Source organism: Pseudorasbora parva, chromosome 4 (assembly GCF_024679245.1).
Source record: "Pseudorasbora parva isolate DD20220531a chromosome 4, ASM2467924v1, whole genome shotgun sequence".
Classification (NCBI taxonomy): Eukaryota; Metazoa; Chordata; class Actinopteri; order Cypriniformes; family Gobionidae; genus Pseudorasbora; species Pseudorasbora parva.
The window spans coordinates 52446211-52462401 of record NC_090175.1 but is presented as its reverse complement, the minus strand read 5'-3'; the positions used below and the strand labels follow the sequence as shown (position 1 = coordinate 52462401).

Genomic DNA, 16191 nt, shown 5'->3' with positions numbered 1-16191 from the left:
TTCGAATTGCCCCCACACAATACTTTTTTGACCTTAGAAAAGCATAAAAGTGATTCAAAACAGCTTTTGCCATTGTAGTAAATTCCCATTCATAGCAAACATATGAGAGTGGAGTAACAGATCTAAAATCTAAGAAGGAGAATGGGCTGTTCTTTGGTTCTACATAGCAACATTTGACAAAGGTGCTGAATAGCATCTTTAAAGGTTGGTGCTATAGCACTTAAAGTGGTTCAACCTATGATTACAAACCAATTAACCACTTTCAGTGCTATTTAGCATTTTTGTTTAGAGTAGCTCATATGGACAACTTGTGTAGACATGTCTAAACAGGTCAAAGTAGGCTACTTTCAATAGAATGTCCAACATATTAAGGACAGTTTTAGCTTTGTCGGTATGTATCAGGATTAATTGAGTAGGCTAACACTCTGTCTAGATTCTAGAGCGAATGCAAGCATCTTCAGAAAAACTCATCCAACATATCTGCTTCGGATGCATTTTTATGACTGGACATATCAAAATTTAGGCTGTGTCTGGGGGCTTAATGTTTACACTTTTGGGAAAGATAAAACCGTGAATGGCATACTAAGAGTAGTCTGTGAACAATAAACTGCTTTAAGATAATGTATTTTAACATTAAAACTATATAAAACAAACTTAATCATTGCTGTTTAATTGTCTTCTAATCCATGATATCAATATATAGGTACTGTTTTCTTTCAATGGTAGATTTTATTTGCGCTGCATAATGGCAAATGCAGTTAAAGAAGGTTCCTGATCTCAAATACTTTCTAGAGTGGTGTTAAATGTCCTGGCATGGCAAAACACAAATACAAAATCAGGTGATATTTCAAGGACCTTGATTCCATAAGATGAATATTTTATAAATAAGCTACTTTTGCAATAGCTCAATCCTCCAATGTGTGAGAAAAAATTAAAACATTTCTGAATCAACATTTATCAAGTGTTAGTCACTCAACATTAGCATGCTGATTTCTTTTTAATCTTGTTGTTTTTAATTTGCATTACAAATTCAAGTGGCAGACTATTTCAAAATAGCTGTTTCATATCTGTTTTATTTATTTTTTATTTTGATGACAGCTCTTTATGTCACAATAATATCATGAGTCATTTTCGCTATAGATTTCAATGGAAATACATATGATAAAGTTGAATCATTGTTAGAGATAGAGAGAGAACAGAAAGTGAAGGGAAATGAACCAGATTTGAAGTCCCATCACTCACCTGTATGCTGTTACAGCAGGTCACGGCCATGCACAGAGGATGTGGCCCTGTATGCTAGTTTCAATTTCTACAGTAAATCCATACAGCATCTCAACAAAGTTCTTCACCCGCATCAGTACAGGATCAAACTGCATGATCAGTGAAGCATGACGGTAATTCCCATATTCCCAAATTAACCCTCAAGTCATGCGGGATAGTTTTTATTTTCCTAAAATGTATCACAAAATGCTTTGGTAGCACACCCTTGGTAATATTAAGCATTAAATAAATGATCCTGAAAACTAATAAATGCATAAATAAAGAAATAAATATAAATGCAATAATGTAATGCATTAAAAAATACTTTTTAATGTCATGTTGATTGCATCAAGTCTAGTTTCTTTTAGTCTTCTAGCCATGATTGGGATCCTGCAATTGTTGTTTTAACTTAGCTTTTCGGACCTCGTTGACATCTGAGGGCATGAGAAGTTCTCCTCTAATTGGGTGTCAAGGGATTCCTGGTATTGTTACAGCAGCACTAAACCCATCTTCTTAATTGGTTTGTTTTGAGTGTTCACCGAACAATGTAGAATCTTATCTAATCACACACTCAAACATCAGCAGTCTGGAAATTGTTGTTTAAAAAACTATATTGGACCAGTCATGCATGCCATGTACTGCCTCCAGCATTTAGTTTTACTTTATTTTCATTTTAATAAAATATCTTATATATATTATATAAAAATAAATGTATCCTCTGACAGGAACTAGAATGAGAAAAGTAAGCGCATTTAGTTCTTTCTAAACTTTTAAGTAAGATGGACCCACTTTATAATAGCTGGCCTCAGCTACTGTGCACTAACATTTAAATAGAATACATATAATGTTATTTTAATATTAAATATTTTTCATACAATATACTTGCAGTGTACATACATGTTTTACATCGTACTTACATTTTAAAAATGGCCTTCATGTAATTGCATCTGTAAGTTATATTTATAATAACACTGTTGATAATTCACTTACACCTAACCCTAGTCTTAAACTTACCCATACCACCACACCTGTCCCTAACTTTACCTGTATCCCACCTTAACATCAGCAAGTGTTTTGCAATTCAATATGAACACAGTAAGTGCACTGCACATAGTACATAGTAGTTAAGGCCAACTAATATAAAGTGGAACCCTAATTTATCGTGACAGTTGTCCTGAGGCCTGTTGCATGAAGCTAACTGAACAAACTCTGAGTTTCAAATCCAGATAAAATCAGACAAATCCAGATAAATCCAACCTGGTTTAGATCAAGTTCAACTGTTTCTCAAAGCTCGGTATAAACTTTCTCTGTCAACTCAGGTTTAATCCAGAGTTAGCAATCAACTCTGAAGAGGTGCGACACGTGCGGCAAACAGCCAATCACAGTGCCCGTTTGAATCACTTCTCTTCTGAAGATTGAGAAATAGTTTTGAAAATTATTATGAAAGGAAATGTGTTTACAAAAAACAGGAATAAACTGCAGCGACAGTTTGAGAAGGCAGTATCTGACTATATCAATGCATGATGTGAATCAAAGGAATATGCATAATAATTATCACAAAGAGCTCAAATAAATACATGTTGTTTGAAATAATTATGAATGCATGTATTATATTTATACTATTTGGCTACTTGTCAGTTAAAAAAATGTTTATATGAACATATATGAATTCAAAGTGATTATAATTCATATAATATAAATATAATAAATAATTAGCACCAAAAGATGCACGATTTTATTTCAAAAGTTTCCTTATAAACTTCTAAAATTTGGAACGAGACATACAGGGGGTGTGGCTTTATTGATTCTTTACTTGCAGCTGATTGGTCCAGTTTGGGTTTGCGATCTGTAACCCAGAATAAAACCTGCTCCAGAGCAGGTTAGCTGTGTAGTGTAAGTTACCATTGTGATAAACACTGATAAAAACCAAACCACCTTCTTGAGCCTGATAAAACCGAGTTTGCTCAAACTAATCTTGAACTTACCTGGGTAACAACTAAAACCAGCTTTGTGCAACAGGCCACGGGTTGCTTCTGTAAATCAGTAAATGCAACCAAGTTTACTGGTGAAGTTTAGTATTGCACAGTGTCAAGAGCTCCCCAGATCCCTGAACTTCTCCGCTCTGTTCACAATCAGCAGACATCTAATCATGCTCAGCTGTCACCGTTTACCCCATCAAGAACTATACTTAAGCACCACTTCCCCAGCTGTCTGGTCTCATCTGTAGCCAGACTTACCTGTATGATTTGTTGTCAATTCTCCCCTATCCTCTTCGTCTACTCGTCATCCTCCTTTTCAGCTTTACCAATCTGGAAAACACAAAAGGCCCCGTTATTACGATTTGCTAGTTTAACTAGTTTACTTGAAGCACAGGTGCATGGTCCTAAAGGGTTCTACCTAGTCTCCAAATGAGTCATGGGTGTGTTTAGGGTGTATAGTACAGTAATCCAGTCAGAGTCTCAGCCAATTGCACTTGCACTATGACAAATTCGCTATTTATATAGTGAAATTTGGAAGTGGAAAGACTAAGACATATGGTCTGGCTAAATAATGCTGCCTTCATGTGGTATCGGAAATTTGATAATTCCCACTTCTGAAGTCGTGATTACGATCTCATCCCATTCAAATGTTGAAATAGGGCTGGGCAAAAATTCGATTTTTCAATTAATCGTTTTTTAAAAATCTTGTCGATTCAGAATCGAATCTCAAAGGCCACGAATGAATTTTCCATATTTATTTTCGATAACATTGAACATAAGATTAACGTAAATCTATTTACTAGTCTTCTCCACTAGATGTCACCTATTTGCCTTGCGTGATCTTACCATAGACTGTAAAAGAAATGGACAGATCTATCCCATAGACGTCAACGGCAGAAAATGAGGTCAATTAGAAGCACTCACTTCCTGATGGCTTAAGCGAACTGCGCAGGCTCAGACTGAGCTTGACGACGTAGATGTGACGTAAGCAAACTGTCTGACAAGTCTTCTAGTAGTTGTGGAAAGTGAAATCTGAATCACGTTGTTTAAATATTTTCTCCCGTTGCTTTTGGCTCACTATGGGCTTCTCCCCATTCTTCCCCCTTGACTTTATCGGACTTTATGTCTCCATGTCCCCCCGACTGTCTCATAGACAGTAAAAGATTGCTTCTGAGCGTCTCCTCCTGTCTATACGGTAATTCTGCCAGAAAGACTCGGGAGCATTAATGCTGTAACAATAACATTTATTTAGCAAGCAACCAAGTTCTTTGGCGTAGGCCCCATTCGTAATTCGCATTCCGAGGGTACGGAATCTGCGTAACCTGCCTGAATACGGAGGCAGGGGCGCAGCTCACCCCCATCTGGTGGTGGTGGGGTGGATGGAGGGAAAGATATCCTGAAGTCTTCGGGGTAGAGGGGAGATCCCATTTGGTGGTGTTGAGGATGATATGAAAGCCCGGCTGGTTGTGTATGGGGGGATGGAGGAAAGATCCCATCTTGGTGGTGGTGGGGAGGATGGTGGTGCTGCGAACTCATAAATTAGTAAGTACATCCTTTATATGCTACGTAAAGGATATGATTGGATAGATGAGAAGGTAATTTGTGATGTAAAGATTGAATCTTGCTGGCAGAACTTGCACTAGCTTCATTTTCTCAACTGTGCGACAGAGTCACGTTGGTTATGACGCAATCGTTAGCCTATTTTTTTACAAAAACAGCTTCTACGGGGCGATAGTGTAAGATACAAGGTAATGGAGCCTTTTATGCATTGTCGTGTTTCTTACAAATAAACAATGGACAAATGGAGTCTTTAAATGCCACAGATGTAAAGTTATTCACTGTCAAAGTGACTCAAAAATGAATGGGAGTCAATGGGATGCTAACAGCAGGTGATGGCTTGGTTAGCAATGGGCGCCCCTATGGGTGGAACGCTTTCCGAGTGCTAGATTACCCCCTTGGAACTTACAAATGAGCAAGAGGCGCACATCATTTATCCATTCAGTGTTTAAATGGCAGCTTCCGGTGCGTTGTCGCCTTTTATAATGCTGAGGTGAAATGCTGTAGTAATACTAAAAATCTGCGGAACCATTTGATGTAACAACACACACAGCTGAGCATACAACCGCTAAAAATAGATCACATAACTTGCACGCGAATGCGTGCCTTGCGTTAGGATCAAACTTGAGCAGTCTCTTAAGCACGTACGTTAGCCATTATAGACATATTCAAATTATAGTCCATATATAGCGCAGGATCAATAATTCAGACCCTAATAATTTATATTATAAACAGATTTCCTCAAATAATAGTTAATCCACAGTCAACCTAAATCCGCACGTTGAGGTATTGTTGTCCATTACCACGGCAACTACTCTTGTCCAGGAATTAACCATAGACTGTAAAAAAATAATGAACGCGTTTCTCAAAAGTAAATGCACACATGACGAGCAGCAAAATCACAAGAAAAGCTTGTTGTGTACTGAAATTACTTTTTTTTAAAAATACAATATCCTTTTTATGTTTTAGAATAAATATATCAAAACATCCATAAAATATTCTCAGATATTTTTTTTAGAATAAAGTTGCATCAAAATTTTATTTAACAATTGCATGGATTTAAAATATAGAGATGCGTTCTGTTTCAATGTACTCAGGTGTAACGTTACCAAAAATAAAGTTAAATAAAGTTTAATTTACAGGTTTGTGGCTCTTCATTTCTTTTTAATTACCCGTTTATGTTCACTGTTCTTTTTTCATAAATACATTGTATTTGTATTAAATCTATATTCATTTGAGTTGAATCGAGAATCCAAAATCGAAATCGAAAATTGAATCGAATCGATTTGAGGGCTTGTGAATCGAAATCGAATCGAATTGGGACATCTGAATCGATACCTATTTTGAAATGTGTATTTTTTACCCAGAAAACTCAAGAGCATATGAATGCAGCATAAGACCCTGTTCCTCGGCTGGGTTTGTGCAGAACCTCTGAAACCCTTTGAAACATTCCCTTTGAGGCATTCATTTGGACCTTCAACATTATGGTTGCATTGAAGACCAAAAGATCCTGGAATGTTTTCATCAAAAACTTCATTTCTTTTTGACTGAAGAAAGAAAGACATGAACACCTTGGATGAGATGGCAGTGAGTGAATTATCAGGACATTTTAATTTTGAAATTAAGAAATACTTTTAGTTAGCCTGACAAGCCAGACCCACATCAAGATGTTTGGTCTGGAAACTCACCATAGACAGGGCTCAATCCGAGGGGCGGGATAAACGGTTGTCTTTCAAACTCCCTCTGCACTCGATAGGATAGTGCTACACCAACCAGAGCAACAAAGGTGAAGCAGAGCTCGCTGACAGATTAAACATTCGCCGTATCCGGTCGGCTAAACTCCGAACACATCTTCCCTTTTTAAGAATGACTTCAGTGCCGTTCTTTGTTCTTTTCTCAGAGAAAAGCTTAACTCCAAGTCTTCCAGAATCGGAGTCAAAGCTGATTCGAAAGACCGCCACCGTTCGCCAGTTTCTGTGTTTACTAGAAGCACCTAAACGCAACTCGGCCGTCGTCATTATGGCCCCGCCCGCCGACTCTATACATGATGTGATTGGCCCGTCCAAATTGTGAGGAATACAGCTCAGAAGGGTATTGAGAGTTCCTAGACGACACTTGCGGGCAGATTAAATTTGCTGCCGCTAGGGTGCGTCTAGATTTCTAGGCTAACTTTTAGTAGGCCCTACATGTAATTTAAATGGACTAATAAGCACTAACACTTATATTGATTTTAAGTGTAGAAAAGTAATCAGGAGAGCTGGAGCCATTATCTGCCCTGGGCCGAATATGCCCAAAATTCACTCCAGCAGTCCACCACAGGGCTCACCCTGTTCCAATGTGTCCTCGGCTACCAACCACCGCTCTTCCCCTGGACAGGTGAGCCCTCGGAGGTCCCAGAGTGAGAGGGTCTGGGACTCAGCGCACATGCAACTCCAGCAGGCAATCCGGAGACATAAGCACCACGCTGACGCCAAACACGGACCCACGCCGCGGTACCAGTCAGGCCAGAAGGTCTGGCTTTCTACGAGGGACGTCCGTCTCTGGCTACCTTGCCGTAAGCTGAGTCCCCGATACATCGGACCGTTCACAGTAGACAGGCAGCTGAACGAAGTCACCTACCGCCTTCACCTTCCACCCACCTACAGAATATCACCATCATTTAATGTGTCTTTACTCAACCCCTTCACTGAACCTGTCCCTTCTTCACCCACAGATCCTGGTGATGGTGACGAACCTCCTCCTCCTACCATCGATGAGGACCCATCAGTCTACCGGTTGAGAGCCATCCTCGACTCTCAGCGACGGGGTTCCAGCATGGAATACCTGGTAGATTGGGAGGACTACGGTCCTGAGGAACGGAGCTGTATCTCCAGGAACGATGTGCTGGACCCTAATCTTCTCACTTAGTTTCACCAAGACCACCTTGACCGACCCGCTCCTCAGGGCCGTGGTAGACCCCGTCGCCGCCCGTCCCAGTCGTCAGGAGCCGCCCGTGGAGGAGGGGGTACTGTCACGCCCTCACAGCCATCAGACACTACCACTACATAAGCACTCCTCACCTTCACTTAACCTTCACACTCACTGTCTGGTCTTGCACCGATCCAACCTCGACTATCTGTCCTTCATCGAAGCCTTCACCTGTACCCATCTGCATCTTCATCATCGTCTTCTTCATCTTCACCATCATCATCGTCTTCACCTTCATCGTCCTTTCGTCTGATTGTCACCACCCTTCTAAGTATCACCTGTGTCCCTTCTTTAATACCTTTGTGTCCTCGTCTGTGTCTGACAGAATGCTTATACCATTTAAGTGTATATATATATATATATATATATATATATATATATATATATATATATATATATATATATATATATATATATATATATATATATAAATAATGTCATGTTTGGTTTGTGTTTTTAAAGGAGTTGTTCGGTTTTCATTTATAACTCTTTTCTTTTGTTTAGATTCACAGACTTTTGTTAATATGTAGGACATTTTTGATCCGGATAAGGTTTTTCTATCTAGTAGATACTCAAATGTAACTATAAAACATTTTAATATATTCTCTACTGGATTTGCATAACAGTGTTAACAATTAATTCCTAAGTACTTTAGACCCCTACCTAAATTGGTTTGAAAACTGCTTTAGTTGGATAAGCTCCGCCGTGAATTACTTGGTTCTCTAAAATTTGCAGTTTTCTTCCTCCGTAAAATACTCTGCACAACATCAGAGTGCATATACTCTGCATTATGAATTTGTTTTGAGATTTTTCTTGTCAATTAGCTGATGTTTTTTTTAATTGTATTTTTATCCAAGATGTGTTAATTGCAGGGACTTTAACTATCATTAGCCTAGTCTCTCATATCTTAATTGCTAAATATTAGCTGTCTAAAACTTTAACTGATTTTAATTCAAGAATTGTGTCTATCTGGGGACGTCTGTCTGACAGTTAACCAATCAATCATAAAAGCTTACCATTTTGAGCTAGCTTTTGCCATTTTTGTGTCAGATGGTTGGTAAAAAGTACAATTTATACTTATTGGGTCCATGTTGTTTTGTAAAACATTTACGCTGCTTTCACACAGCAAGAGGCAGCACAGAAGCCGTGTGTATGGAGAGCAGGAGCAGCATGCACTCATTCAGCTTTTCCTTTAGCTTTTGATATTGATATAAAAGTTCATGGCAATATAAGAATATCCTCTAAGTTTCAAAGCTGAAAACTTTGTTTGTCAAAGAAAAGCTTTTATAGACACCAGGCCCAGAAAAACGATCAAAAACTATACTTGATTCTGATTGGTCAATCGCACATTTCAGCAGTATGTTATTCCCAGATAATAACTGCCAAAGTGAATAACGGTGTGTTCACACGTTAACGCTTGACGGAGAGCGCGGCTGAAGCTTGGTGCTGACGCGATCGTCATACTGACAACAGCCAATCACATTAACTTACTTGCCGCTTGGACCACAACACAACACAAAAAAAACCAACTGGTCTGTGAGACCAAATGGATGCCGATTTGGTTGTATGTGCGAATACGATTGCCTGTGTAGTTGTTGTCAGTGCACTGCACAGGTGCTCGAAGCTGTTGGGTACAGTCAGTCCTAAAAAAGCGCTGACAGCGGGAAGAATATCACGTACTGGCTGGGAGCTGCGTCTGGATTTGGTCTGGATGGTTCACGGAGCAGTAATGAACGCAATTGGCTAGCGCCTGCTCTAGGATATTTGCATACGGTGATCTGATTGAATGACGCCTGCGCTGACGCTTTAAAAGTTGAGAAATCTTCAACTTCTGCCGCTTGTCATATATACGCCCCACTACCCTAAACCTACCCAAGAGCGTGTCATATATACGCCATAAAGTGCGTATCATATGCACACGAAAAACAGCGTATCATATGCACGCCAAAATGAGTTTTGGCGTATACATTCCACGACATTGCACACTCGTACTATTTATACGCATTTTTGTGAGAATACCCTGATATTGACCTTACCAGAAGTGAAGCGCGTGATTAATGTTGCATTAGCATAACACACCTAACAAACAAATGATCACTATAGAACAAAACTTCCTCAGACAACAACCGCTTGTGAGAACAGTTTTATGGTGACTGACAAGCTGCCGTTTCAACAATAGCTATGGAAAAACACCAGAGCAAAATGTTCATGTTGTCAGTTACGCTGTCTGCTAGTGCAATTCATAATTCAAGATGCTGTTTTTAATAGCTACAAGTTAATTAGTTTATTGTTTGTCATTTTTCATCAGTGACCTCTTTCATCACACAGTGATTGAATTTTTTACATTTTGCATGGTAGATATTGCCTGTGGGTGATTGCTTCTGAAATTAATTTAAAAATAACCCTGACATCTGAAAAAGAGGTGTATAGCACAAAAGGCGATGTGTATGCATACACGTTTCTCGTTTTAAAGTGGCGTGTGTGATGTTTTGTGTTAGATTTGAAGTCTGAACAAGTTTCCATATGCTATTTTCAATTCTAGTGACTGGGCGCATATTTGAACCTGCAGTAATAGGTTCTCCTTACTGCTGTTCTTCCAGCCTGTTTTCCCCCTTAAATAGGGGCCATTTAGGGCAGATTCACATGATACTATTTATAGCTCTCCAAATGTTACTTTCTAGCCTTTTTGCTATTTTGAATATTTCATAAGCAGCCAGTATGTCATGATAATAGCCCTGTCAAACATCAGCAAGACAGTAAGCTGGCATGCAAATCTCTGGGATGTAAACCGAGGAGACAGATTTGATGGAACCCACAATAGCATGCAAATACAACACAAGAACAACAGCACCCTCGAGAGACCCTGCCTCTGACTCATGCCTGATTTAATTCGATTAGATACGCACACGATAAGAGACCTGAACTCTGTATTCGTAACGTGAGATCGGCCGACCGTTTCCGCCGCTGAGATTCGTGTCATTCAGATGCTCATTCCGTCAATGACAGCAAGTGCTGCGTTTGTTGAGCCATAAAAAGACCATCGGCAGAATTAGTCCATGCCCTTATGGATTCGCCTCCCTGCTAAGTCGGCTTAACAAAACACATTTAAAAATCCAATCTACAGCTTCCAGAACCACATTCTTCGATCCAAAAGCATTGATGTTTCAATTCAATCACATTTGCTTTTTGAACACACTCTGGGAGATTAATGTACATGTCATAATGAAACAGAGCGGCATTATAATGTAAAAAGATTGTAGACAATGTTCTCTTTTTTTTAATAAAGAGTATGTTTAACTTACTGTGGCAACAGATATTGGACTTTTAAAGTTTGACCTTTATTACACAACTTACTATAATTAATGCATGTTAAGGACAATTTTGCATGGATTTTACAAGGAGAAAGTGATGTGTGTCTAGACAGGGATATAGTCTATACAAAAAGGGTTCTTTCAGTCATTTCATAAGGGGTTCCCATCTTGGGATCAATGGTAACACTTTATTTTGGTCACTTTTGAACATTCTGTTGACTTTAAGTAACTTTGCTAGCCTGACGTTTTCATACTCAGTTCTACTCAGAATAGGAGTCTGATACTTCCCCATTGGGCTGTCATTATGGGGCGTGTTTCAACCGAACCAGGAAAGACCTGAATTAGATAGACCTACAACCAATCAGAGCAGCGGAGCAACACATTATGTTAGTTGTCAAATGTCAACAGAACTCAACTGCACTGTGTTGCCAAGTCTGTGGTTTTCCCACGGATTGTTTTTCATGTCTGCGGGCTGAAGCGACCTCAGTTATGTGATTTCACAATTATGTGACTCAGGAATGCGAATTATAGCAGGCAACCTTGCCAAAATAACACATTTTTCCCCCCAAACGCCATTTTTTTTACATTACTGTTTATTATCATCATTGTCTAAAGCCCGCCCTGACAATTTGATTGGTCCGAACAGTTTCTGTTCAGGCATAATTACTCCTCTATGGATCAAGTCCAGACCGAACTGCCCGAGCTCAAATGTTGTGGATGGGACTAAGTTCGGCTGGCATCCAGGCTATAACTTAGCAGATGTTAAACAGACAGTCAACTAAAACTCTAATGAGAGTTAGTTGACATGTAGCTGCAAACTCTTTATTGGGATGCTCCTCCTTCAGACATTCTAATGACTAAAGCTGAACGATTAAATGTATTTGCGGTAATATCGCACTATGATAAAACACGATTTTGTAACCTCAAAGGCTGCGATTACAGTCTGGTCACGTAACACACAAGCATAAATCAGTCTGCAGAAGAAGCATCAACTTGGCACGTTATGCCTACCGGCCTGGCCTAAAGGAAAGAACAATTTGTGCTTAATCGATCTAATATTCTGTTGGTCATACTATACACTAGGAGTGGGAGAAAAGATTCTCTCTCATAACTTAAAACCGAAATTAAACTAGACTGTACATCCATACATCTCTATGCATCATATATTCTCTGAACTGTAGGCATTATTGTACGAGTCCGGTTCGAACTGAGCACCATCAGTTTCTGACATGTTCTGTTGTTGCATTTGAAGGGACTTGTACTGCATTTGTACTGTTTTACAGGATATAAAATATAATCTGTGTGGTATTTTGAGCTTAAACTTCACAATGAACACTGGAACATCAGACACTTATTTTACATCTTGTGAAAAGGGGCATAAAATATACCCTTTAAGTCTGTATGTATTTTTTCGCTTACTCTTTGAAACCTGTTTTCATAAATTTGTGTTTTCGGGAACCCACAGTTCAATTCTCCTTTACCCGGGATACAAAGTGGGGTTTAAAACGAGGATAATCCAGGGTTAAGTGCGTTGTGAAAAGCCCTATAAATGATTGTAGACGTCATGCCACTCATAGTGCTTTGTTGATTATGAAGTGAAATTATGTATTTTTGTTGTATCATTCTGCTCACAGTGTAGACCTGTGTGATTTCATTGTGAGTAAAAGGGGGCTATTTTCAGCTCATTATATACTGTATGTACTTTTTTTTTTTTTTTAAAGTAACTCTGGAATCTTGATGTAGCTACGGTAAATGAAGGGGGGGAGGAATCATTACTCATTACAAAAGGTAATCTTGTTTCACAACGAATATTTCTAGGAGCAAATTTAACCTCAACACAAAAATGAGCATGAAATGAGACAAATACTTATCTTTTTCATACATTAGCCCTTCTGTGAGACATGAAGCAGGCCATGAGCAATGTCTCCCTGCTGCGTTTAGAGAAGCTGACCCAGAAAACTCAACCTGAACTAGCAAAATCATTGCTGCAATTAATCAGAGAACGGCCTTCACAAAAATACTCAGGGAAACATGATATCATTTATACAATAATATAGTATTTATTTATTGTTTTGAATTTGTTTTTAGCACAGCTTTAGTCATTTTGATGTGTTTCTGTCTTTTTTTGTTTTAGTAATATTGTAAATATTTAAGATGTATGACTGTCTCGCTCATTGTTATTTTAGTACTATTTATAGTATTTATTTGTAGAGTTTATTAAATATTTTAAATTCGTTTTTTTTTTTTTTTTTTTTTTTGCTTGCCTTTATTCGTTTCTATGAAGCATACATTTTATTTCCATTTATTTTGCAGTAATTTTAGTACAACTTATTTATTTATTTAATTTATTAGTTGGCATGGCAACATTTGTATTTTTTATCTATATTTATATTTAATTTTTAAGCTTCAATAATAGTTTTAATTATTAACACTGCACAAGACAGCATTACAAAAATAAAATGCATTAAATAAAATACAACATTTATAGTAAAATGTTTAAAAGAGTAATTGTATTTACTACATTTGCATGAGCTATGTTGAAAATAATTTTCTAAAATATATTATTTTGTGTTTCACAGAAAACAACAACTAATGACATGAGGGTGAGTTAATAAATACAGAATTGTATACCTTCAATATGTAGGTTGTTTATGTATATATGAAAATACGAGGCATGATCTAATGCACTTCATTTGTTGGATCAAAAAGATCACAATGTTCCCTTTCCCCTTCTTTGATTCTTCATTTCGATTTCCAGCAAATCTATGCAAGTTTCTCCATCTATTTATAATATTCTTTCATCTCTCACCCACTTCATTTGGCGCGCGTTGCTTTCATAACCTTAAATCCATGTTCCAAAAGAAAGCAAAATTTCACCCGAGAAACAAAAGGGATTCATGATCATTTGTGATATTCACCAAGAATGGGGCATCAGGGTGGCATTCTCACTTTCGTTACTGTAGTCTCTCAAGGTTAACTCCTGTTATTCGTCTATGCCTCCCTGATTGAAGATGTGATGCTGCCAGGGAAACCAGTTTGCCGTTGCCTAGCAACTGCACCGAAAGCAAAAAGGATGCACAGAGGCCTCCCCCCTTCTTAACTACTGGCTCCAAGGTAAGAAGACAGCAATGAAAGGGACTTGAGCTGAGAGAAACTGAATATTTCAAAGTCCACGATCCAATTAGGGATGTCTGTGCTGTGTATATAATTAATGTGAAAGTAGCAAAGCAACAGAGAGTGAAATATTTGGCGTCATAGATTGGTTCTCTCAGGTATAGTGCATCGTGCTTTAGGATTCAAAATCCCAATGAGAGCGACGAAGAAACAGCAGCATTTTCAAAAATAGATGATAAAACATCTAGGTCAGAACACAAACTTCTGCATTGATATGAAAGCACTGTGGGAGCGATTCACTCGGGCCTGTCTTTTCAAGGTTACCTGGCTCTATCGCTCTTATGTGGCTAGTATAAATTATGGACCTGATGCAAAGGACAAATGATTAAATTGTTCAAATTTGTTTCAGAGAGATAAAAAGCAAATGTTTAAATGTTCTTTGTGGAAGCTTGTTTCCACCACGGAATAAAACTATTTAAAAGATAATTGCCACTTTATATTCATCACAATGACTTTATTTCTCACAATAGCGAGTTTACATCTCGTAATTTTGTAATTTTTTTCTCAGAATATAAACTCACAATTCCTAGACACACCCTAGCAGCAGCATATCTAATCTGCAGTGGGTGTCATCTAGCAGCTCTCAATACACGTCTGAGCTGTAAAAACCAAACTCTGGTCCGGCCAATCACATTGTAGAGTCGATGGGCGAGGCTTAACACAATGACAGCCGCGTTGCGATTGCGTGTTACTAGTAAACACAGAAACTGGCAAAAGGCGGTCGAATCAGCTTTGACTGTGACTCTGGAAGACTTGGAGTTAAGCTTTTCTCTGAGAAAAGAATGGCACTGAAGTCATTCTTAAAAAGGGAAGATGTTTTCAGAGTTTTGCCGATCGGATACGGCGAAAGGTTAATCTACTAGCTCTGCTTCAGGTTGCTCTGGTTGGTTGAAGCGCTATCCAATTGCGTGCAGAGGGAGTTTGAAAGACAACCATTTATCCCGCCCCTCGGATTGAGACCTGTCAATGGTGAGTTTCCAGACCAAACATCTTGATGTGGGTCTGGCTTGTCAGGATAAGAATTGTGAGATTTAAAGTCAGAATTGCAAGATTGTACTTTGTAAGATTGCAATTGTACTAGCATTGGTCCATGGTGAATATGTAGTAGGCATGCGTGAAAGCTCCAGTTCAATTAAAGAGACTGTTCACCCAAAAATGAAAATTCTGTCATCATTTACTCACCCTGATGTTGTTCCAAACTAGTTTCTTTGGTCTGCTGAACACAAAAGAAGATATTTGGAAGCATGGGCATCACTAGGCCCTTTTTAGGGGGGCTTCATCCTCAAAAACTTCAGCCCCTAAACTTTTGCCTCAGCCCCCCTAAAAAATATGATTAATCTTTAAAACATATGAAACTGGCTGGAGGCTTTGGGTTCGTCCCTTCTTTTAGTCTGTATGTTCTTCAATCCGCAGCGGTGCTGAGCAGATCGCAGCGCATGTCAGAAGCAGAGGTGTGTGTGTAAATCTGAGCCTCAATGGTCTGTCACCACTCGTCAATGTTAAAATATTTGAGAAAACCAATTAAACCAGAGTAGGCGGGCTTTATGTTCACAAAGAAACTGCTGAGGCTGAGCAAATTTAAGCAGCGCAACTCGACGTCAAGTAAGATAAATGTAAGCAGCTAAACTAAACATTTATGTTTGACAGCTGCTGCTTTAAGTCAGAAATGTTAAACAAAAGAAAAAAATATACAGGCAACTGAATAAACGTGTCTAATTTCGTCATTTTTAACTGAAAATATGCCTGTGATTCATAATGTAGGCCTAATTAACGAACAAGAAATATTAACAAAGCTACTTTCATCAGATTAGGGATAAGATTAATAATGAATGTGTATATATTGTAAATGAATATAATTCTATTTGTAACCTACAGTAAATAAAATAATTAAAAAACTCTTTTTCCAGCCTGTATTAGGCATAAGATTAGTAATGAATGTGTTT

The 16191-nt window shown here is 38.4% G+C and overlaps 1 long non-coding RNA gene across 1 annotated transcript in view; it reads right to left on the bottom strand.

The window, feature by feature from the left end:
* Positions 1-16191, bottom strand: part of LOC137074160 (uncharacterized) — a 120069-nt gene that overhangs the window by 90810 nt on the left and 13068 nt on the right. The window contains exon 2 of the long non-coding RNA XR_010904927.1: positions 3498-3569. This is a non-coding gene — a long non-coding RNA (uncharacterized lncRNA). The remainder of the gene's footprint in view (positions 1-3497; positions 3570-16191) is intronic.